At 45.0% G+C, this 25570-nt stretch overlaps 1 long non-coding RNA gene and 2 pseudogenes across 1 annotated transcript in view; 2 read left to right on the top strand and 1 right to left on the bottom strand.

The window, feature by feature from the left end:
• LOC102138429 (uncharacterized) overlaps positions 1-20424 on the top strand; it is a 28073-nt gene extending 7649 nt beyond the window's left edge. The window contains exons 2-3 of the long non-coding RNA XR_012424710.1: positions 231-343; positions 20289-20424. This is a non-coding gene — a long non-coding RNA (uncharacterized lncRNA). The remainder of the gene's footprint in view (positions 1-230; positions 344-20288) is intronic.
• Positions 18121-19913, bottom strand: LOC102138794 (E3 ubiquitin-protein ligase RING2-like; annotated as a pseudogene).
• Positions 20425-24668: 4244 nt separating the features above from the next.
• On the top strand, positions 24669-25178 carry LOC141406885 (large ribosomal subunit protein eL33 pseudogene; annotated as a pseudogene).
• The last annotated feature ends 392 nt before the right edge of the window (positions 25179-25570 follow it).

The raw sequence follows: 25570 nt of genomic DNA, 5'->3' as shown, positions 1-25570 counted from the left end.
GGAGGCTGAGGAAGGAGGACTGCTTGAGTCTGTGAGGTTGAGGCTGTAATGAGTCATGATTGTGCCACTGCACTCCAGCCTGAGTGACAGAGCAAGACCTTGTCTCCAAAAAAAAAAAAAAAAAAAGATACTAGAAGTTTCTTGGAATAATAGAGAAGGATCTAAGTCTTGGTGAGAAAGGAATGTTGGAGTAGATTTGTCATGAGTAACACACTCTTCCACCCTTTCAGTGTATTCCTCAGAAGAAACCAGAGGACAATCCCTTCACCAGAGTATTGAGAAGTCCTTTGGTAAGAGGAGCACCAGTGTTTTTGAACAGTTCTGTGGCTGCTGTCCTCTACAGGTATAAGATGGTGTTACATAATGGAACTGTTGAGATGGGCTCCTTGATTCTAATGTTAATGGTGGAATCCTGGGGTGGTAGAAGCCAAGTGGCAGCACTAGTCAATAGAGAAAGATGAGCAACGTTGTCATAATGGGCAGTGGATCAGAAGGGTAACCTGTCAGATGATCCACGGGGATCTTTGGTGTTCACAAATTGATGGGTAGACTACTAAAGACACAATTTGATCTGGTGAACAAAAACTTGATATAAGTCACCAAAATTGAGAGACCCAGCTTCTCAACCAATTCCCTGACTTCAAACAGTTCATAGACCCAGATGAAGGGGATGTTGAAGAAGGACTCTGGAAAAAAGATCTTACCCCGCTATGAGTATATACTATAAATCTTCCTCCTGAACTCCCCAAAGATACCTGTGGCCATTTACTAAGGAAACAAAAATACCCAGGCATTGGGTGGATTACTAGAACCTGACTCTAAGATAATGGTAAACCCTACATATCTAAAACCACTCTGGGCTGGACACAGGAGGCTGAGGCAGGAGGAGCACTTCAGCCCAGGATTTTGAGGCTTTGGCAAGCTATGATTTTGACACTGCACTCCAACTTGGGTGACAGAGCAAGACCCTGTCTTAAGAATAAATACATAATAATAAAGGCTAGGCTCACGCATGTAATCCCAACACTTTGGGAGGCCAATGTGGGTGGATCACTTGAGGTCAGGAGTTCGAGACCAACCTGGCCAATATGGTGAAACCCCATCTCTACTAAAAATACAAAACTTAGTTGGGCATGGTGGCTTGTGCCTGTAGTCCCAGCTACTCAGGAGGCTGAGGCATGAGAAACGCTTGAAGCTACTAGATGGAGGTTTCAGTGAGCTGAGATGGCACCACAGCACTCCAACCTGGGCGACAGAACAAGAGTCCATCTCAAAAAAAAAAAAAAATGAACAGATTGATAATCAATAAAATTTTTTGACACATTAGGTAGGAACACGTTAATGGTAATATTTTTGATAAATTAAGGAAGGCTGAGTGTGGACAGGTTTGAGGAGCATATCCAGAGCTTTCTTCATAGCAAAAGCCTACTCTCCGAAGGGAAGGACTTTGCCAGAGCTTTATCCCAGCTGAGGAATGGAATGCCTCCTACTCTAGCCTCCTCCAGCCTTCTTGTTTTACATAATGAAGGAAAAATAAAACAAAGCAGAATAAACAGGGGTCAGGGCTTAGAGGAAATCAACCGTCGACTCTGCAGCCAGAGAGAGAGTACAGGGCAGAAAAGAAAGGAACTGTATCACTGGAAAAACGCTTGTGAAGTTCATAGCCCAAGACAGAGGGCTGTGAAAATACCAATATTTAATTGGAACATTATAGAACACACCCTGTTTCCAAAACGTGCCACAGCACCAGCAGGGCTTTCAGAGTAACAACTGAAGGTGCTGCAATACACAGACTGCCCCTGAAGAAGAGTGCAGTAGACCCCCTTATTTGTGGGTTCGCTTTTCATGGTTTCAGTTACCTGCAGTCAACCACCTTCTGAAACCATAAATGGAAAATTCCAGAAATAAACAGTTCATAAGTCGTTTTTTTTCTTCCTCCTTTTTTTTTTTTTTTTGAGACTAAGTTTTGCTTTTGTTGCCCAGGCTGGAGTATAGTGGCATGAGCCCAGCTCACCGCAACCTCCAACTCCCGGATTCAAGCGATTCTCCTGCCTCAGCCTCCTGAGTAGCTGGGATTACAGGCATGTGCCACCATGCCCAGCTAATTTTGTGTTTGTAGTAGAGATGGGGCTTCTCCATGTTGGTCAGGCTGGTCTTGAACTCCTGACCTCAGGTGACCCACCCACCTCAGCCTCCCAAAGTGCTGGGATTACAGGCATGAGCCACCGTGCATGGCCAACAGTTCATAAGTTTTAAGCTACGCGCTGTTCCAAGGAGCATGACAAAATCTCGCACTGTCCTGCCCCATCGTGCCTGGGATGTGATTCATCCCTTCGTCCAGTGTATCCATGCTCCTTATGCTGTGCACCCTCAATCGCTTTGCAGCCTTCTCAGTTGTCCCATTCTCAGATTGACCGTCAGGATATTGCAGTGTTGTGTTTTACTTAATAATGGCCCAAAATTTCAGAATAGTGATGCTAGCAATTTGGATATGCCACAGAGAAGCTGTAAAGCACTTCCTTTAAATGAAAAGGTGAAAGTCCTTGACTTAATAATACGTACACCATGGAATACTATGCAGCCATAAAAAAGAATGAGTTCATGTCCTTTGCAAGGACATGGATAAAACTGGAAACCATCTTTCTCAGCAAACTAACACAGGGACAGAAAACCAAACACTGCATGTTCTCAATCATAAGTGAGTGGGAGTTGAGCAATGAGAACACATGGACACAGGGAGGGGAACATCACACACTGGGGTCTGTTAGGGAGTGGGGGCAAGGGGAGGGATAGCATGAGGACAAATATCTAATGCATGCAGGGCTTAAAACCTAGATGATGGGCATGTCTGTAATCCCAGCCCTTTGGGAGGCCTAGGCAGGCAGATCACGAGGTCAGGAGGTCAAGACCATCCTGACTAACATGGTGAAATCCCGTCTCTACTAAAAATACAAAAAATAAGCTGGGCGTGGTGGCAGGCGTCTGTAGTCCCGGCTACTCGGGAGGCTGAGGCAGGAGAATGGCATGAACCCAGGAGGCGGAGCTTGCAGTGAGCCGAGATTGCGCCATTGCACTCCAGCCTGGGCGACAGAGCGAGACTCCGTCTAAAAAAAAAAAAAAAAAAACCTAGATGATGGGGCTGGGCTCGGTGGCCCACGCCTGTAATCCCAGCACTTTGGGAGGCCAAGGTGGCAGGATCACCTGAGGTCAGGAGTTCAAGACCTGCCTGGCCAACATGGTGAAACCCCGTCTCTATTAAAAATACAAAAATTAGCTGGGTGTGGTGGTGTGTGCCTGTAATCCCAGCTTCTAGGGGGCTTGAGGCAGGAAGATCGCTTGAACCTGGGAGGCAGAGGTTGCAGTGAGCCAAGATTGTGCCACTGCACTCCAGCCTGGGCAACAAGAGCAAGACACCGTCTCAAAAAAAAAAAAAACACCCTAGATGACAGGTTGATGGATGCAGCAAACCACCATGGCACATGTATACCTATGTAACAAACCTGCACGGTCAGCACATGTATCCCAGAACTTAAAGTATAATAAAAAGAAGTAATAAAAAGAAAAACAAAAATAGTATATATGGAGTTTAGTACTATTCAAGGTTTCAGGCATTGACTAGGGATATTGGAATGCATCCCTTAAGGATGCATTTAGAAAATGCAAGAGAAGGAAAGTTGATTGTATTTATACTTTTTTTCACTATTGTTTCTTAGTCTTTTCTGATGTTCCAAGAGTCCTTCTTTTGTCATTTGCTTTTTGTCTAGACAAATTTCTTTTCTTTCTTTTTTTTTGAGACAGAGTTTCATGCTTGTTGCCCAGGCGGGAGTGTAATGGCACGATCTTGGCTCACTGCAACCTCTGCCTCCTAGGTTCAAGCAATTCTCCTGCCTCAGCCTCCTGTGTAGCTGGGATTACAGGCATGCGCCACCACGCCCGGCTAATTTTCTATTTTTGGTAGAGACCGGGTTTCTCCATGTTGGTCAGGCTGGTCTCAAACTCTCAACCTCAGGTGATCCACCCGCCTCAGCCTCCCCAAGTGTTGGGATTACAAGCGTGAGCCACCTCACCCAGCTAGAGAAATTCTTTTAGACATTTTTTTAAAAGTTGGCGACCAACTGAGAATGATTCAATTTCCCTTCATTATTGAAGGATATTTTTGTGGGATATAGAATTCTGAGTTGACAGTTATTTTCTTTCAGCACTTCAAAAATGCCGTGTAGCCGGGCGCGGTGGCTCAAGCCTGTAATCCCAGCACTTTGGGAGGCCGAGGCGGGCGGATCACAAGGTCAGGAGATCGAGACCACAGTGAAACCCCGTCTCTACTAAAAATACAAAAAATTAGCCGGGTGCGGTGGCGGGTGCCTGTAGTCCCAGCTACTCAGGAGGCTGAGGCAGGAGAATGGCGGGAACCCGGGAGGCGGAGCTTGCAGTGAGCCGAGCTCGCGCCACTGCACTCCAGCCTGGGCAACAGCGTGAGACTCCGTCTCAAAAAAAAAAAAAAAAAAAAAAAAAAAAAAAAAAAAATGCCGTGCCACCTCCTTTTGGCCTCCATTGTTTCAATGAGAAATGTGTTGTCACTCAAATAGTTTAACCTCTATAGATATCAGTTCTCTTTCGCTTCTTTCAGGATTTTCTTCCTGTCTTTGGTATTCAAGAGTTTGAAGTTCATGCCAAGTTTTTTTTGTTTTTTTTTTGTTTTTTTTTTTTTTTGAGACGGAGTCTAGCTCTGTCACCCAGGCTGGAGTGCAGTGGCCAGATCTCAGCTCACTGCAAGCTCCGCCTCCCGGGTTTACGCCATTCTCCTGCCTCAGCCTCCCGAGTAGCTGGGACTACAGGCGCCCGCCACCTCGCCCGGCTAGTTTTTTGTATTTTTTAGTAGAGACGGGGTTTCACCGTGTTAACCAGGATGGTCTCGATCTCCTGACCTTGTGATCCGCCCGTCTCGGCCTCCCAAAGTGCTGGGATTACAGGCTTGAGCCACCGCGCCCGGCCTTCATGCCAAGTTTGACTGTGATGTGACTTAGCATGGATTTCATTAGGCTTATGTTGTCTGATGTTCATTTAGAGCTTTTAAATCTGTACATTTATTTATTTTTTGCCAAATTTCAGACATTTTCAACCATTATTTCTTCTCTCTCTCTCTTTTTTGGAGACAAAGTCTCACTCTGCCTCCCAGGCTGGAGTGCAGTGGCATGAACTTGGCTCACTGCAACCTCCACCTCCTGGGTTCAAGTGAGTCTCCTGCCTCAGCCTCCACAGTAGTTGGGATTACAGGCATGCACCACCATGTCCGACTAATTTTTGTATTTTTAATAGAGACGAGATTTCACCATGTTGGCCAGGCTAGTCTCAAACTCCTGACCTCAGGTGATCTGCCCACCTTGGCCTCCCAAAGCACTGAGATTACAGGTGTGAGTCACTGTGCCTGGCCTTTTGTTGTTGTTGTTGTTGTTTTCTTACATTAGGAGACAGGGTCTTGCTCCGTCACTAGGCTAAAGTGCAGTAGTGTGATTGTGGCTCACTGCAGCCTCAAACTCCTGGGCTCAAGCAATCCTCCCACCTCAGCCTCTCCAGTTTCAAGGACTACAGGCACATGCCACCACACCTGACTTGTTTTCATCTTTGGTTTTGCTTTTTTTTTTTTTTTTCTTAGAGACAGAGGCTGGTCTTGAACTCCTGGGCTCAAGCAATCTGCCCACCTGGGCCTCCTAAAGTGCTGGAATTACAGGCATGAGCTATAGCGCCCAGTCTCAATCATTATTTCTTGATTACTTTTTCAGCCTTGCTCTCTTTGTCCTCTGTTCTGAGACTTCGGTAGCATGAATGTTAGATCTTTTGTTGTAGTCCCACATGTCCCTGAAGAGCTCTTCATTTTTTTCTGTTTTCTCTCTCTTGTTCGGATTGGGTAATTGCTATTGCTTTACATATGCATTCACTGATTCTTTCCTCTGTCCTTTACATTCTACTGTTAAACCCAGTCATAGATTTGGATTTTTAATTATTTATATGACTATATTTTTCAGTTCTAAAATTTCCATCTGTTCTTCTTTCTCATTTGAGTTGATTTTTCATACAATTTTGTTTTTTGTTTCTTTGGGTTTTGTTTTTATTTTATTTTGTTTTATATTTTTGTAGAGACAGGGGTCTTGCTTTGTTGCCCAGGCTGGTCTTGAACTCCTGGCCTCAAGTGACCTTCCTACTTGGGCCTCCTAAAGTACTGGGATTACAGGCATGAGCCATGGTACCTGGCCCTTGATATGATTCTGAGTACTGTGACACTCTGGTTCTTATTTAAATATCTAGTTTAGAAGGGAATTCTGGTATAATAAGAAATATTGTACCTGGTTCCTGGTACAAAGTTTCTAAAACCCTTGGAATTTCCTGAGTGCTAGGATTGTCTTTTGTTATTTATAAGGACCACTTTTGATCACAATTGAGTTTATGCTAATAAGGTGGCTTAAGATGGGTGCCCTTAGATAGCCTCAAGATGGGACTGGTCACCAGAAGGACCAAGTGGTTAGAGGGTCGAAACTTTCAGCCCACCCACCAACCTCCAGGAAAGAGTGGAGGGGAAGGGAGCTAGAGATTAAGCTCCACAACACCCTGAAAGACAAGATTTTATGAGCTTCCACGTTGTTGAACAGGTGGAGGTGATGAGAGGGTGGTGCACCCCAAGTACACAGGGACAGACGATCCTGTGCTTGGGACCCTTCTGGACCTTGCTTTAGGTACCTCTTCATCCAGTTATTCATCCATATCCTTTATAATACCCTATGCAATAAACCAGTCAATATAATAAAGTGTTTTCCTGAGTTATGTGGGTTATGCTAGCAAATTATTGAACCTTAGAAGGGGATCGTGGGACCCCCAATTTATAGCCAGTAGGTCGAAAGTGGGACTTGTAATTGGTGTCTGAAGTGGAGGCAGCTTGTGGGACTGAGCCCTTAACTTGTGGGATCTGACACTATCCCCAGTTAGATAGTATCAGAATTGAAGTGGCCACCCAGTTGGTGTTTGCCATAGAATTGCCTGGTGTGGTGGTAAAAACCCCCACACATCTGATATCACAAGTATTGTGTGAAAGAATACAGGAAAGAGGCCGGGCGCGGTGGCTCACGCCTGTAACCCCAACACTTTGGGAGGCCGAGGTAGGTGGATCACCTGAGGTAAGGAGTTCAAGACCAGCCTGCCAACATGGTGAAACCCTGTCTCTACTAAAAATACAAAAATGAAACGGGCATGGTGGCAGGTGCCTGTAATCCCAGCTACTCGGGAGGCTGAGGTAGAAGAATCACTTGAATCCAGGAGGCAGAGGTCGCAGTGAGCCAAGATCGTGCCGCTACATTCCAGCTTGGGCGACAGAGCAAAACCCCGTCTGAAAAAAAAAAAAAAAAGTGTACAGGGAAGAGTGTTTTTCCCAACAGTCAAACTGTTTAGGCTCAGGATACATGTCCTGGCCCACTCTTGTGGGCTGTGGTTGAAATATCAGTTTAGTTGTTTTATGTTTTGGGGGGGTTTTTTCTTGTGTGACGGCCACAACTGACTGACATCCAGCATCACAGCAACACTGTAAACCTAGAAGCTTCCCTTGACATCCTGTTCTTCAACCTTGTTATAAACACCTGATTCCCCAGTTCAAACCCTCTGCTTGAAATACCCAGAGTGATTTCTGTTTTCCAGCTTGAACTCTGACGGATTTCCTCTCTTATGTCAAATGAACACATCTAAAGCTCATTACAGCCATGATTTGGGGAGTAATTCCTATTAGTTGATAGTTTCTCCACAAGTTTCTTTTTTTTTTTTTTTTTTTTTTGAGACGGAGTCTCGCTCTCTAACCCAGGCTGGAGTGCAGTGGCCGGATCTCAGCTCACTGCAAGCTTCGCCTCCCGGGTTCACGCCATTCTCCTGCCTCAGCCTCCCGAGTAGCTGGGACTACAGGCGCCCGCCACCTCGCCCGGCTAGTTTTTTTGTATTTTTTAGTAGAAACGGGGTTTCACCGTGTTAGCCAGGATGGTCTCGATCTCCTGACCTCATGATCCGCCCGTCTCGGCTTCCCAAAGTGCTGGGATTACAGGCTTGAGCCACCGCGCCCGGCCTCCACAAGTTTCAAAAATCCCCTCTGCACAGCTGGCTTGAACTGTTTAAATTCTAATAACTTGAGAATCTTTAGGTTGAGCTCTTACGTATCTGAGAATCTAGAAGAAAGAAGGTAGCCTAACTTTACCATATAGTTAGCTGACATGAGTTTCTTATAAAATTACATATACTTTTCATGTACCACTATTTTACCTCATTAGAGATTGTCATTGTCTTATGGCTAGAAGAAAACATCTGTTGATCCATGTTGTCTTTTGTGTAGTAGTGGGGGTAAATCTCACCATCCTCACCGGCCCAGTCTCGAACTCCTGGCCTCAAGAGATCCTCCCACCTCAGCCTCCAGAGGAGCTGGGATTACTGGCATGGGCCACAGCACCCTCTAGAAACTAATCGATGGAGAATGCATCAACTTAAATCTGTGCAACAAACCTTACCCTTTAGCTGATTTTCCTGGTCACCTCCCCCAGGACTGTACCCACACCTTTCTTTCTTTGTCTCAAGTATTGAAGCCTGAATTCAAAGCCACCTCTTTGAGATTGTTTTTTACTCTGGGAGATTTACTCATTTTTCCCTGCATGTCTCCCCTATATACAGAAAATATTTAGGTTAATGAACTTCTGTTTTTCTCTCATTCATCTGGTTTTTGTTTACAGGGGTTCATTCCAACTAAGAACAGTGAAATGCTGAGAGAAAATTACTTTTCCTCCCCTACAGCACTCAACAAGGACTCTTAATCCAATTTCCCTTCCTGAGTTTAGCATGTATTTCCTGGCAGATCCCAGTTATAGGCAGAAAAAAACTAATATTTACAAAGGGCCTACTATGTGCCCAGTACTTTCAAACACATTAATAAATTCCAGATCAGTGAAGTGACTTGCCTAAGATTCTGAGACCATAAGACCAGGAAGGAGGGGTGGAAGCCAGGATTTAGCATGTAGATCCCAAGCCGTACAATTTCTGTCACATTACCCTTTTTTATTTTTCCAAGAGTGCTCCTAAATGAGTGTGAGATACCAGGCAGAAGTGAAGAAGCTTCTTTTTTTTCATGTTTTGAGGTGGAGTCTCGCTCTGTCTCCCAGGCTGGAGTGCAGTGGTGCAATCTCAGCTCACTGCAACCTCTGCCTCCGGGGTTTAAGTGATCAACCTGCCTCAGCCTCCCGAGTGGCTGGGATTACAGGCATCTGCCACCACACCCAGCTAATTTTGTATTTTTAGTAGAGACAGGGTTTCTACATGTTAGTCAGGCTAGTCTCGAACTCCCAACTTCAGGTGATCCGCCAGCCTCGGCCTCCTTTAAGTGCTGGGATTACAGGTGTGAGCCACCGCACCTGGCCTTATTTTTATATTTTTAGTAGAGACCGGGTTTCACCATGTTGGCCAGGCTGGTCTCGAACTCCTGACCTCAAGTGATCTGCCTGCTTCGGCCTCCCACAGTGCTGGAATTACAGGCGTGAGCCACCGCACTCAGCCAGAAGTGAAGTTTCTACATGAATGTCAATGTTATTGCACTAGGTTTAATGCCACTCTGTGACCTCTTGGATTCTTTTACTAAAGATGAGATATGACATATATAGATTCTAGATTCCTAATAAAACAGTCAAGCAGGACTGGCTCCCAGGTGATACTTTCTTTCCCAAGAGAAGCAGAATTACAAAAGATTTAGATGCAAGATCGGTACCTTAATTTTCTTCCCTGGCTGGCTAAGTGTGAAGTGGGGAAGAAGGGAATGTAGGGATACCAGGGGCCCTGTCCAAAAATATCACTTCCCACTGTAAGCTAATTAAAGATACATTTGTGTTAACTAGTTTCTCCTTTGAAAGCAATTACTGCCTTCTCAAGCCTCATTAACAACTCAGTATGATTTCCTTTAAACAGACAATCCACTCAGCTCTTAACTGGCCCTGTGAGGGTCCAGCTAGAGTCCTTGGATTTACCGAAGAGCAAATTTACAAAGTAGATACGTCTTCATTTATTACAATTAAAGAGGGAAGGCAGATTCGAAAAGATGACTGTGGTCATAGGTGGTAGAGAAAATGCACTAGAGGAGGACCCGCCTTCAAGTATCTCATTGACCAGCACAGGATTGTGAAAGGACAGAAAGTCAAAGACTGATTCAAAGCCCAGACGCCACTAATGTACTGTTAAGGACACACAGGCAATGTGCATAGAGCATTTGCTTCCACACCTGGCTATTATTTTGTGTGTTTGTGTGTGTCTGTGTATCAGGATTCTAATGCGCAGCTGGCCAGTGGCTCAACACAACCCTCTGGCTCTGAACTGTCTCATTCAAATTGTAAGTTTCACTGCATAAGTAATAGGTACTGCTCTTTCTATACATCCCATAGAAAATAGACTTTTTTTTTTTTTTTTTTTTTTTTTTTTTTTTTGGTTCTAGCTCTTTTCCTTGAAACTTTATTTACATTTAAATTTTTTAGCACCAGGCTTGGTGGCTCATGCCTGTGATCCCAGCACTTTGGGAGGCCAAGGCGGGTGGATCACCTGAGGCCTGGAGTTCGAGACCAGCCTGACCAACGTGGTGAAATCCCATCTCTACTAAAAATACAAAAACTATCTGGGCATGGTGGTGGGCGCCTGTAATCCCAACTACTCAGGAGGCTGAGGCAGAAGAATCACTTGAACCTGGGAGGCGAAGGTTCCAGTGAGCTGAGATCGCACCATTGCACTCCAGCCTGGGTGATAGAGCAAGACTGTGTCTCAAAAAAAAAAAAAAAAAAAAAATACTGTTGCCCAGGCTGGAGTGCAGTGGCGTGATCTCGGCTCACTGCAACCTCTGCCTCCCGGTTTCAAAAGATTCTCCTGCCTGAGCCTCCTGAGTAGCTGGGACTACAGGCCCAAGCCACCACACCTGGCTAATTTTTGTATTTTAGTAGAGACAGGGTTTCACTGTGTTGGCCAGGCTGATCTCAAACTCCTGACCTCAGGTGATCCACTCGCCTCGGCCTACAAAAGTGCTGGGATTACAGGTGTGAGCCACCACGCCCAACCAATTTTTTTTGTGTGGTTTTATTTTTATTTTATTTTTTATTTTTTTTTGAGACGGAGTCTCGCTCTGTCACCCAGGCTGCAGTGCAGTGGCCGGATCTCAGCTCACTGCAAGCTCCGCCTCCTGGGTTCACGCCATTCTCCTGCCTCAGCCTCCCGAGTAGCTGGGACTACAGGCGCCGGCCACCTCGCCCGGCTAGTTTTTTGTATTTTTTAGTAGAGACGGGGTTTCACCGTGTTAGCCAGGATGGTCTCGATCTCCTGACGTCGTGATCCACCCGTCTCGGCCTCCCAAAGTGCTGGGATTACAGGCTTGAGCCACCGCGCCCGGCCTTTTGTGTGGTTTTAAAGATAGGGTCTCCCTCCGTCACTCGGGCTGGAGTACAGTGACATGATCATAGCTTATTGTAGCCTCTGACTCCTAGGCTCAAAAAGATATTCCCATTTCAGCCTTACAAGTAGCTGGGAATACAGGCACATGCCACCACTCCCAGCTTTGAAGTTTGTTGTTGTTGTTTTAATAAAACTTTTTTTAATGTAATGGGTTTTTTAGTTTTGTTTTGTTTTGAGACAGGGTCTTGCTCCATTGCCCAAGCTGGAGTGCAGTGGTGCGATCTTGGCTCACCACAACCTTGCCTTTCCGGACTCAAGCAATCCTCTGATCTCAGCAGCACCTGCCCTCCCCACCGGGAAGCTGGGACTACAGGTGCTCACCACCATGCCCAGATAATTTTTGTATTTTTTGTAGAGATGGAGTTTCACCATGTTCCCCAGGCTGGTCTCAAACTCCTGACCTCAAGCAGTCAGCCCACCTTGACTTCCCAAAGTGCTGGGATGACAGGTGTGAGCCATTGCACCTGGCCCAATGTGTTTTTTAATGGGAAAAAAAAAAAGAATCACACAGAAGACATTCATGCCCTGGCCAAGCCAGGGGGCTACCCCAAGTAAATGGGGATTTGCTGTGGGAATGGGAGCTGGATCTCGGTCCTGACCAAGATCCCTGTGGATGAGTCCGGGCTCTGCCACTTATTGAAAATGTGCGTTGTAACAGATTACTTAACTTTATTCTGCCTCTGTTTCTCATTTGTAAAATACAGTCATTGTGAGTTTTGAATAAGTCATCATTTCCTTCCCTTCTTCTTCTTTTACTACCAGAGTGTTAGTCTTTGCAAACCCAAATATTTAAAGAGTCTGCTATTTTTATTTGTTTTTATCACAGTGTCCTAACTTGGGTAAATCAACATGATGCAATAAGATCAAGACCTCTTTGGTCATTTACTGGGCTGAAATCTTGTAATAAATGCTCACAAGATATCAAATGGCAAAAACTATATCATTCAAAAGATCTGAGTATTATAAATCCAGAGTAATGTCTGGTACAGAATAAGAGAATTAGGGGGTACTTTAGCCACCCCTGAATCTCTGATACATATCTTTATATTAAACATCATTGATGGGCAGCCCCAAGCTGATTTGATGCCAGTCACCTAGGTATTGAGCAAGTTGTGTAACCTCCGCAAACTCCTCCTGCAAGATCCAGGTCAGGAGGAGCCACTCAAACCCTAGCCTGAGCACGAATCCTAGAGGTTGGACCATGAGGAAAAAACAAGCCAGCACTTAGGCATCCTTTTACACAGGTTTTCAAAAAGACCTACTTACACACCTACATGCCGGGGAGGTTCTGCTTTTCTTTTTTTTTTTTTTTGGAGCGGAATTTTGCTCTTGTTGCCCAGGCTAGAGTGCAGTGGTGCAATCTCAGCTCACTGCAACCTCCGCCTCCCAGGTTCAAGCGATTCTCCTGCCTTAGCCTCTAGAGTAGCTGGGATTACAGGCATGCATCACCACGCCGGCTAATTTTATATTTTTAGTAGAGACAGTGTTTCTCCATGTTAGTCAGGCTGGTCTTGAACTCCTGACCTCAGGTATCTGCTCACCTCAGCCTCCCAAAGTGCTCAGATTACAAGCATGAACCACCACACCTGACCTCGGGTTGTACTTTTCTAGCCTTTGTATTTACAGATAGGTCAAGGAGAAGAAAGTTGGGACTCTCTTAGGTCAGAATAAGTTAATATGGTTATATATTTAAATGCTAATAATTCAATCATTTTAAAAAGGAGAGATTGATCAGGCATGGTGGCCCATGCTTGTACCCAGCACTTTGAGACTCTGAGGCAGGGCAGCTGCTGGATGCCAGGAGCTGGAGACCAGCCTGGGCAATATAGAAAGACCCCCATCTCTACAAAAAAGAAAAAATTGGCTTGGTGTGGTGGCTTATGCCTGTAATCTCATTACTTTGGGAGGCCAAGGTGGGTGGACTGCCTGAGGTCAGGAAGTCAAGGCCAGCCTGACCAACATGGCTAAACCCTGTCTCTACTAAAAAATACAAAAAATAGCCAGGTGTGGTGGTGGGTGCCTGTAATCCCAGCTACTTGGGAGGCTGAGGCAAGAGAATTGCTCGAACCTGGGAGGTGGGGATTGCAGTGAGCCAAGATCATGCCCTTGCACTCCAGCCTGGGCATCAACAGTGAAACTCCGTCTCAAAAAAAAAAAAAAGAAAAGAAAAGAAAAGAAAAAATTAGCAAAATGTGGTGACATGCACCTGTGGTCTCAGCTACTTGAGAGGCTGAGGTGGGGGATCACTTGAGCCCAGGGGTTCAAGGGTGCAGTGAGCTATGATTGTACCACTGCACTCTCGCCTGGGCAACAGAGTGAGACTCTGTCTAAAACAAAACAAAACAAAACAAAAAACAGTTACTTGATATTAGTAAAATGCAATGAAGACCCTTACTACTACTTACAGGTGAATGATCAAAGGTCATTCCTGAGATTTGAGTCTAACAAATGGGAGGGTTTTGGCTGCCATAATGGAAACAGGGCTGTCCATGAAGAGAGTGGGTCCAGGGTGTAGGAAGCTGACTAGCTCTAGAAAGGCGAGCTTGGGGGTTGGTGGGAGCACAGAAGGGGAAGGACAGAGCAGGCCAGTGCTACTGTGTGGTGGAGGTCAGAGGTCAGGTTGAGGGATCTGAGCTCCAGAGCTATCCCCAGGGGTGGGGTGAGGGGAAGTGAGTTAGTATACAGTGTTCAAGCAGGCTATTTGGGAAAGGATTCAACCACACAGATCCAACCAAACCTTGAGGGTCACCTATATTTGAGGAGAGAGAGCAAAAGCTCCTTAAGGAAGCAAAGAAGTCTTGAGAGAGAGGAGGCAGGACAGCATAGAGTCCTGGAGACCAAAGAGGAGAAAATGTCATAAATGGGGTGGGAACACTGTGACCAGACAACCCGGTGAGGTCAGAGGGAAGGGAAACAGGAAAAGACTCCATGGAATGTGTGTCCAGGAGATCCTTGTGACCTCTGAGATAGCAACTACCCACAGCTCAGCCCATTCGTGCAAGGCTACAAAGCGAATGACAAGGAAGGGATGCACCCGATTCCAATCACTGCTTATGATGGCCAGTGATTAAAGACGGGAAGAAATCCCACAGTGGCTCAAGGGAACAGGAACAAGTTTTCGGAACGGTCAGACTTTGACCCCCCTTGTGGCATTGGGCAATACACTTAAGAGGGTCACCTCACTAGAGGCCTTTCCCTTCCACATGGAGTTACCTGGCGTTGCTGTAATCCAGCACTGCCTGGACAGAGCTTTACACCAACAGGTATCAGAGTCAATTCCAAAGTTCACTCAGTGGCCAGCTTGTGAAAAGAGCAAATAAACCACGGGTGTTTTATCTCAAATGCCATTATCTCTGCAAAAATGACCTCTGGAAATAGCACATAGAACATCCTCCACGCATTTTAGAAAGTGAGTGCATTGGATATAAAGACACTGCAATGGCCGGGCGCTGTGGCTGACACCTGTAATCCCAGCACTTTGGGAGGCTGAGGTGGTTGGATCACCTAAGGTCAGGAGTTCAAGACCAACCTGGCCAACATGGTGAAACCCTCATCTCTATAAAAATACACAAAATTAGCTGGGCATGGTGGCGGGTGTCCTTAATATCAGCTACTCAGGAGGCTGAGAGGGGAAAATTGCTCAAACCTGGGAGGCAGAGGTTGCAGTGAGCCAAGATCATGCCATTTCATTCCAGCCTGGGCGACATAGCAAGACTCCATGTCAAAAAAAAAAAAAAGAAAGAAAGAAACAGCTCCCAAGAAAAGGAACAGACTCAGTCAGTTTCCGAAGGTCACTCTTTCATGCTGGGTGCAGTGGCTCATGCCTGCAATCCCAGCACTTTGGGAGGCTGAAGCAGGAAGATCACCTAAGGTCAGGAGGTCGAGACCAGCCTGGCCAACATGGTGAAACCCCATCTATACTAAAAATACAAAAATTAGCTGGGCGTCGTGGCACTCACCTGTAGTCCCAGCTACTCGGGAGGCTGAGGCAGGAGAATTGCTTGAACCTGGGAGGTGGAGGTTGCAGTGAGCCTAGATCATGCCATTGCACTCCAGCCTGGGCAACAAGAGCAAAACTCTGCCTCAAAAAAAAAAAAAAAAAATTTGTAGGCCAGGCACAGTGGCTCAAGCCTATAATTCCAGCACTTTGGGGAGGCCATAGCGAGCAGATGGGTTGAGCCCAGGAGTTTAAGACCAGTCTGGGCAACATGGCAAAACTCTCTCTTTTAAAAAAAAAAAAAAAAAAAGCAGTTGTGACTAGATAGCTTTTTCCCAAAGGTGGTTGCCCAGCCTCCTGAGTAGCTGGGACTACAGTGTGCCTGGCACTATGATAGCTATTTTACTTATTTATTTATTTATTTATTTATGAGATGGAGGCTTGCTCTGTCACCCAGACTGGAGTGCAGTGGCACAATCTCAGGTCACTGCAACCTCCGCCTCCTGGGTTCAAGCCATTCTCCTGGCTCAGCTGTCCCAGTAGCTGGGATTACAGATATGCACCACCATGCCCAGCTAATTTTTGTATTATTAGTAGACATGGCATTTCACCATGTTGGCCAGGCTGGTCTTGAACTCCTGACCTCGTGATCCGCCTGCCTCGGCCTCCCAAAGTGCTGGGATTACAGGCATGAGCCACCGCACCCGGCCATGATGGCTATTATTTTTATGATTATTGAAATGGAGTCTTGCTCTGTCACCCAGGTTGGAGTGCTGTGGCGCGATCTCGGCTCACTGCAACCTCCACCTCCTGGGTTCAAGTGATTCTCCTACCTAAGCCTCCAGAGTAGCTGGGATTACAGGTGCCTGCCACCACACCCAGCTATTTTTTGTATTTTTAGTAGAGACAGGGTTTCACCATGTTGGCCTGGCTGGTCTCGAACTCCTGACCTTAAGTGATCCACCCGCCTCGGCCTCCCAAAGTGGTGGGATTACAAGAATAAGCCACCATGACCAGCCTTATTATAATTATGTAAATATTATATTTTAATTATATTAAACGTTAATATTACATTATATGTATATATAAATGTTATATTTATATATAATATAAATATTATATTTAACAATATGAAATATATATTATGTACTTTATTATTTTATTATAAAATAAAAAATAGCCAGCACGGTGTAGTCCCAGCTACTCAGCAGGCTGAGGCAAGAGGATTGCTTGAGCCCAAAAGTTGGAGGCTGCAATGAGCTACGATCACATGTCACTGCACTGCAGCCCAGGTGAGAGTGAGACCTGTCTGTACAACAACAAAAAATCTATAGTTCCCCTCTATATCAGAGGGGGGTTGCGAACTGGAGGTTTGTTAATGTGTTTACCTACTCTTTATGTTACCATATGTAAAAGGGCTTAGAACAGTGAATGCCTAGTATATGTAAATACTATCAACTCTTATTATTATTCCCCTCCTCTACCTAGTAGAATTCTTTTAGTTTTGCCCCTGGCAATTGCATTCCTAAACAGTATCCCTCAATTGCTGTTCCAACTGAGGCATTCAGAAGGATAGCTTGTTTTTGTGTTTTTGGTAGAAGTGGGGAGAGGGGAGAAGCCTGTTTGGTCTGATACAGGAAATCCCGCCTGAATGCTGCCATCTAATGGTCACATTAAAAAATTAGATGCACCCTGGCCGGGCGCGGTGGCTCAAGCCTGTAATCCCAGCACTTTGGGAGGCCGAGACGGGTGGATCACGAGGTCAGGAGATCGAGACCATCCTGGCTAACATGATGAAACCCCGTCTCTACTAAAAATACAAAAAACTAGCCGGGCGTGGTGGCGGGCGCCTGTAGTCCCAGCTACTCGGAGGCTGAGGCGGGAGAATGGCGTGAACCCGGGAGGTGGAGCTTGCAGTGAGCCGATATCGCGCCACTGCACTCCAGCCTGGGCGACAGAGCGAGACTCCATCTCAAAAAAAAAAAAAAAAAAAAAAAAATTAGATGCACCCTAACAAACTAATCCAGGGTTTTCCCTCAGCAAAGAGCATTTTTTTAATACTTGAAGACTATATTTTACTACCAATTTAATTTTTCTTTCTTCAGCAAAATCTGCCACTGAATCAAGTTCTCATGGGACTTAAGATTTTGTTTGATTCTTTCCAGGACCAGAAATTCCAAAATTACGGGGAAAAAGAATGGAAAAAAAAAAAAATAACATTGCATGACAATGGACACTAAGTTCATAAAGAACTTCTTTTTAAAATTAGATATTATGGAAGAAAATACCATGAAAAGAATAATCCTATGAGAATTGTTTTTCAGGCAGTAAATTTGAGCCTTGGGTCTTCATGAAGATACTACAGTTTATATAGAAAACTACAAATATACAAGACTCCGGCGGCGGGGGGGGGGGAGTCAGAATACATAATATTTAACATTCTGTATGACTAAAATCTTTTGAGGGGAGCGAGAAAAGGACAGCTAACTGAATCTTTAAGAATACAGAAACTATGAAAAATTCCTGGATCAAAGGGTGCTCAAAATGGAACCACACTTTGTGGGGAAAAAAACCACAAGAAACTTTAAATTTTTTTTTTTTAAGGAAAAGAAAAAAGTACTGAATAATTGTAGTCCCTTCCAAAAAGGAAATCTTAAGGGGAAAATTTTTGAATAGCGTAAACAAGTCTGGTTCAGAAAGAAAACTGAACAACATATCCAAGATCTGTCCATAAAAGTAATGCTAGTACATCTTTAATATTAAATAAATGGGCTATAAAAAAGTTCAGTCTCACAATTGGTTTTTAAAAGCTCACTTGTGCTCCTTTGTATGTGCGTAGTAAAGTTTCATGGGTTTGTTCACTTTCCAGTATTTCTCACTGACCAATTCCAAAGAAAAAGAGCCATTTAATAGAGTGAACTGGCCACTAGCTCTTGCTATATAAATGTTATACTGCTTCTCACTGGCTGTATCAAGGTTCATCTGGTTTGATTCACCTTTGCTTCGAAGTTTTTTTGTTTTTTGGAGACGGAGTTTCACTCTTGTTGCCCAGGCTGGAGTGCAATAATGCGATCTCGGCTCACTGCAACCTCCGCCTCCTGGGTTCAAGCGATTCTCCTGCCTCAGCCTCCCAAGTAGCTGGGATTACAGGCGTGCACCACTACGTCAAGCTAATTTTGTATTTTTAGTAGAGACAGGGTTTCTCCATGTTGGTCAAGCTGGTCTTGAACTCCCGACCTCAGGTGATCCACCTGCCTCAGCCTCCCAAAGTGCTGGGATTACAGGCGTGAGCCACCATGCCCAGCCCTGCTTCGAAGTTCTTTAAAAGCTAACCTCACAGCCAGATACTTGGATAAGTCATCTACAGTGGCGTTACCAGAAGTCTTTATGTGTCTTGTCTGTGCACTGTCATCTTTTTCTGTAAGTGTGGGATGAGGCCTAAATACTAATTCAGTTTCACTAGTGCCATCCATTACTGGATCAATTTCCATTGCTGCATTGTTATTATCAAGCTCAAGCCCAGAATCATCAGTTGTTTTGGTCCGTTTGTTACTAGGGCCTGCTTCCTGATTGCTATGTGTGGAGGCATTACTACAGTGTGAAGTGTCACCATTATCTTCTGCTTCACTATCATTTTCAATCTGTTGTTTCTTGCGTCGCTGCAGTCTGTTCATAGCCTGTATCTTCAGTCCTTCCTCAATGCTGTGACTGAGTGCTTGCTGATTATTGTGCTTGCTGATCCTGGCTAATACTCTATCTTGATGAGTTTCATACTCATCATGACTTGGATAAATTTTGCTGATGAGGGCATCAAAGTCTGGGTCTGGCCTTAGTGATCTTTTGGAAACTAGTTTTTTCCGACAGGTAAGACATTCTCTGTTGCCACTTCTAAGGGCTATGATGATGCAGTCTGCACAGAAAGGATGTAAACACTCCTTTGTAGTCATGGTGTTCTTTAACATTTCCAAACAAATTGGGCACGTTAATTCACTGTGTAGACTTCGAGGTGAAACCACAATTTCTGTTTTTCTTTTCTTTTATTTTCTTTTTTTGAGACAGAGTCTCACTCTGTTGCCCAAGTGGGAGTGCAGTGGCGATATCTGCTCACTGCAAGCTCCGCCCCGTGGGTTCACGCCATTCTCCTGCCTCAGCGTTCCGAGTAGCTGAGACTATAGGCGCCCGCCACTATGCCCGGCTTATTTTTTGTATATTTAGTAGAGACGTGGTTTCACCGTGTTAGCCAGGATGGTCCTGATCTCCTGACCTCGTGATCCGCTCGCCTCGGCCCCACAAAGTGCTGGGATTACTAAAGGCGTGAGCCACCGCGCCCAGCTGAAATCACAATTTCTAAGCCATGTGTTACTGTCTCCTGTAAGAGAGTCACTGGGGTGTTCATTGTAACTCATATAAACTGAGTTCCCATGTTTTGCTTAATGGTTGAGTTCCGTTTGTCTGCACAGCCTGAGACATTGAGGCTCCTGCCTCAGCCCGGGGCTCCGCTGGCCGAAGCCAGAGCGAGACTCGACTATCAGCCGCCGCGGCCGCCGGCGCCGCCGCACAATATGGCCAGCTGCAAACAGCATTTTAACACAAGCCTCCAGGGTTTCAGGACACCCGCCTATTTCCCTACGGATACCAAAATCTGCCCTTGTCCAAGTCCCTAATATACTCTGGTGCGTATACTATGGTGTCAAATTTGTATGTCCCAAATACTCTAAATCTCTAGGTTATTTATAATACCTTAATACAATGTAAGTGCTATTTAAATGGTTGTGATACTGTTTTTTTATTTGTATAATTTTTATTGTTGCATTCTTGCTTTTTATTTTTATTTTTTCTGAACATTTTTGATCTGCAGTTGGTCGGATCTAGGATGTAAACTGCAAGTGTGGCAGGCCTACTGCACTGTTTTGTTACTGGAGGGAGTGAGGACACACCTGCGGACTTGAGCACCTTCCATTCACCAGCTGCTCCACCGGCATACTCTAGTTCAGGTCTCCCCACAACCCTCTGAGTTAATATTTCTTTCCCCATTTTAAAGATGAGAAAATAAAGCCTAGACAGTTTAACTTTGCTTCTGTTTTGAAACTAGCTGAGAGACGAATTAGGGTTTGTACCCACGTCTATCAGCTTCAACCTTTATGCTTTTTCTTCTGTACCCCAGTGCCTGTTAAATTTTGGAAATCCCAGAAACAGCCCACAAACTTGGGTTAATCTCCTTAGAGATTTTGACAATGTCCTTTGAGAACTCACTGCACTACAGAAACACAAAACCCTTTGCATATTAATGTCATTGAATAAATCGTACCATTGAGACCTGCACCAATACTTTTAGATATGTAAGTTAGAAACAGTAGCTGCTAGGTGTAGTCGGTGCAAAAGTAATTGTGGTTGTCGGCAATGAAAGTAGTGGCAGGCGGGTGCAGTGGCTCACGCCTGTAATCTCAGCACTTTGGGAGGCCAAGATGGGCGGATCATCTGAGGTCAGGAGCTCGAGACCAGCCTGACCAACATGGAGAAACCCCCTCTCTACTAAAAATACAAAATTAGCCGGCCGTGGTGATGCATGCCTGTAATCTCAGCTACTCGGGAGGCTGAGGCAGGAGCATCACTTAAACCCAGGATGCAGAGGTTGCAGTGAGCTGAGATTGCACCATTGCACTTCAGCCTGGGTGACAAAAGCAAAACTCTGTCTCAAGACGGAGCGAGACAGAGTCTCAAAAAAAAAAAAAAAAAGTATCCGGACGTAGTGGCAGGCGCCCATAATCCCAGCTACTTGGGAGGCTGCGGCAAGAGAATCTCTCAAACCCAGGAGATGAAGGTTACAATTAGCTGAGATTGCACCATTGCACTTCAGCCTGGGTGACGAGAGCAAAACTCCGTCTCAAGACAAAAACAAAAACAAACAAATCTAATTTTAAAATAAGCTTGTTCTCAATGGTAATATTTTTTTTAAGTGGTAAAGAAAACTAAAAAAAAATAACAAAAATCTCGAAGCTCCAATCAATCTAAAGTCCAATAACCTCTCTCTCTCTTTGGAAACAGGGCCTTGCTTTGTTGCCCAGGCTGGAGTACAGCGATGCAATCCTGGCTCACCACAACCTCTGCCTCCAGGGCTCAAGCAATCCTCCTACCTCAGCCTCTGGAGTAGCTGAGACTACAGGCACACACCACCACACCCGGCTAATTTTTTTTGTTTGTTTGTTTGTTTTTGAGATGGAGTCCCACTCTGTCGCCCAGGCTGGAGTGCAGTGGCGCAATCTCGGCTCACCTCCACCTCCCGAGTTCAAGCGATTCTTCTACCTCAACCTCCAGAGTAGCTGGGATTACAGGCATGCACCATTATGCCCGGCTAATATTTGTATTTTTAGTAGAGATGGGATTTCACCATGTTGGCCTGGTTGGTCTTGAACTCCTGAGCTCAAGTGATCAGCCCACCTCAGCCTCCCAAAGTGGTAGGATTACAGGCGTGAGCCACCACTCTGGGCTATATGTTATCATCTTTTATTTAACCAGACTCAATATGGACATGTAGTTTATTTCAGATTTTTACCAATACAAGATAATGCAGGAATAAACAGCTGCATATATAAACCTAACACATATTTCTGCGTTCACATTCAGAGAAAAACAGCAGTGAAACAAAAAGTGGCTTTAATCAAAACGGTATTGAAGAAAACCAAGCATACAGGAAAAGACTTAAGAGAAAAATAATGAATAATCAAGCAGACTAAGCAGGACCGGGATTAGGTGGCGGGAGGTGGAGGTTGCAGTGAGCCAGTATCACGCCACTGCACTCCAGCCTGAGTGACAGAGTGAGACTCTGTCTTAAAAAGAAAAGTAAACTAAGCAGTAAAGCTGCCCAATAATTAATCCTCTTGCCCTAAATGTCCCAATCAAAGTTACATTGACAGAAATTGTTTTCTCAGAGACTGGACTCTGGCTCTTCCTGTGTGCCATCATGGCAAAGTTAGAAGGAATCAGGACGCAGTACAAGAATGGCAAGCTCTCTTAGTCTGATTTGTATTGTTATAACAGAATGCCACCAACTGGTAATTTATTTTAAAAAGAAATTTATTTCTCACAGTTCCGGAGGCTGGGAAGTTCAATATCAAGGTGCCAATGAGGGCCTTGTTGGATGGGCAAGAGATAGGGAGAGGAAGTGGTGTCAACTCTTTTTTTTTTTTGAGACAGAATATCTCTCTGTCGCCTAGGCTGGAGTGCAGTGGCACAATCTCGGCTCACTGCAACCTCTTCTTCCCGAGTTCAAGCAATTCTCCTGTCTCAGCCTCCCTAGTAGCTGGGACTACAGGCAGACGCCACCATGCCTGGCTAACTTTTGTATTTTTAGTAGAGACGGGAGTTTCACCATATTGGTCACCATATCCTCCTGACCTCAGGTGATCCACCCACCTCGGCCTCCCAAAGTACTGAGATTATAGGCGTGAGCCACCGTGCCTGGCCCCAACTCAATTTTTTATATCAGAAGCCCACCCCCTTAATAACTAACCCACTCTAGAGATAATGGCATTAATCCATTCATGAGTACAGCCCTCATGACACAATCACTTCTTATAGGCCCCACTTCTCAACACTGCCAGGCAAACGAAATGATCAGAAATTCAAGTGATGTTTCCAGACAGGCTCACAAATCTTAGGCAGAGTTAAGATTGAGGTGAAGCAGAGAGGATAAACCAGACACAGTACCCTGTAAAGTCAGGGCTGTGGAGTGGGGTGGATCAGCGTTGGAATCTCAGATCTGCCAATTACAGGAATTATTAACTTGGGCCAGACATTTAAACTCCTTGACCTTCATTTTTCCACATTTCCTCATCTTAAAATGCAGAATGATAATAAATCTTCCTCAAAGTTGTTAGAAGGATTAAACGTGATATGGGATAGCTTCCATGCAGAGTAAAGCGGATGGTATGGAGTGTGGTGTTCAATAACTGATAGCTATTAACCAGGAAACACAAGAGGCACTGTGGTTTGGCCTCAGAGGCTGAAAGTAGATAGACCTCAATCCCAAGGTTCACAAAGGGGATGTAGGTGACAGTGGTGAGGGTCAGACCATGGGAGGCTAGGTCTCAGAAACCAGGGTGACCCATGAGACCCAGGAAGGGTGAGAGGACACAGGGGAGCACAGCCATGGGTTGAGTCCAAAAAGTAGATCCTCAACAGAAACTCCTCTAATTCCTTTGATTCCCCCAAAAAGCCCCCCAGAGCTGTACAGCTTTTACTTAGCTCCTTTTATAGGCATTTCCCTCTTTCCTCCAACTATGTTTGCCTAGATTATGTGTCATGTTGACCAAACTTTCAATGTTTACTTTCTGCTTCCTGAATAGTATAAAGCCTTATTCCAGAAAGAAAATATAAATCTTTTGTTTTCCTGGGAGGAGTAAGAGGAACCTAGATTCCTTCAGAAAAGTACGGCAGCTCTCTTGATCATCTCATCATATCAAATTTATCCCCATACTCCCAGGATCCTACCTTTTAATTTATTTTATTTTATTTTGAAATAGGGTCTCACTGCATCACCCAGGCTGGAGTGCAGTGGCACAATCATGGCTCACTGCAGCCTCAACCTCCCATGCTCAAGTGATCCTCTCACCTCAGCCTCCTGGGTAGCTGGGAGTACAGGCACACACCACCACACCTGGCTAATATTTTTATTTTTTTGTAGAGACGGGGGTCTCCCTATGTTGCCCAGGCTATTCTCAAACTCATGGACTCAGGTAATCTTCCTACCTCAGCCTCCCCAAGTGTTAGGATTATAGTCATGAGCCACCATGCCCGGCCTGATGCTACATTTTAAATGCTTTGTGAATCTATACACTTCTTTAGACTTCACTATCAAATGCCTTCATCTTTTGCTAGACTCTCAGTCATCTCACTGGGGTCTGCATTTCCACTTGTGCCCATGCCCATCCTCCATTTTCAGCTAAGTAATACTGCATTATAAAAACCAAAATTTGACTGGGCACTGTGGTTCATGCCTGTAATCCTAGCACTTTGGGAGGCTGAGGTGGGTGGATCACTTGAGGTCAGGAGTTCGACATGGAGAAACCCCACTTCTACTAAAAATACAAAATTAGCTTGGCATGGTGGTGCATGACTATAATCCCAGCTACTTGGGAGGCTGAAGCAGGAGAATCGCTTGAACCCGTGAGGAGGAGGTTGCAGTGAGCCGAGACTGCACCATTGCACTCCAGACTGGACAACAGGAGCAAAACTCCATCTCAAAAAAACACCACCAAAAAAAACATAATTTGAGCACATCTCCCCCTGGCTTAAAAAATTTCTAATAATTTTCTTCCCACCATCTTGGTTCCTGTGGAGGTCTGCTGGGAACAGGACTTCTAAAAGGAACTATGTCTGGAAAGCTGTGGTCCAAGGTCATTTTTGCCGGCTATAAGCGGCGTCTCCAGAACCAAAGGGAGCAGACAGCTCTTCTTAAAATTGAAGATGTTTATGCCCGTGATGAAACAGAATTCTGTCTGGGCAAGAGATGCACTTATGTATACAAAGCAAAGAACAATACATTGACTCCTGGCGGCAAACCAAACAAAACCAGAGTAACCTGGGAGAAGGTAACTTGGGCCCACGGAAACAGTGACCTGATTCGTGGCAAATTCCGAAGCAATCTCCCTGCTAAGGCTATTGGACACAGAATCCGAGTGATGCTGGACCCCTCAAGGTTTTAAACTAATGAAAAGTCAATAAATAAATGTAGATTTGTGTTCTTGTTTTTTTTGTTGTTTTGTTTTTTTTTGAGAGGGTGTCTAGCTCTGTCACCCAGGCTAGAGTGCAGTGGCACGATCTTGGCTCACTGCAACCTCCGCCTCCCGGGTTCAAGCAATTCTCCTGCTCAACCTCCTGAGTAGCTGGAATTATAGGCACGCGCCACCATGCCCGGCTAATTTTTTTGTATTTTCGGAGAGATGGGGTTTCACCATGCTGGTCAGGCTGGTTTCAAACTCCTGACCTCGTGATCCACCTGCCTCGGCCTCCCAAAGTGTTGGGATTATAGGCATGAGCCACCACACCTGGCCTGTGCTCTTGTATTTTTCAGTGGATTAAAAAACTTACTACTGTAAAAAAAATTCTAATAATTATATTATCAGGATGATGTGGTCACAA

Source organism: Macaca fascicularis, chromosome 15, assembly GCF_037993035.2.
Source record: "Macaca fascicularis isolate 582-1 chromosome 15, T2T-MFA8v1.1".
NCBI lineage: Eukaryota > Metazoa > Chordata > Mammalia > Primates > Cercopithecidae > Macaca > Macaca fascicularis.
The sequence above is the reverse complement of the archived record's forward strand: the minus strand, read 5'-3'. Positions and strand labels throughout refer to the sequence as shown.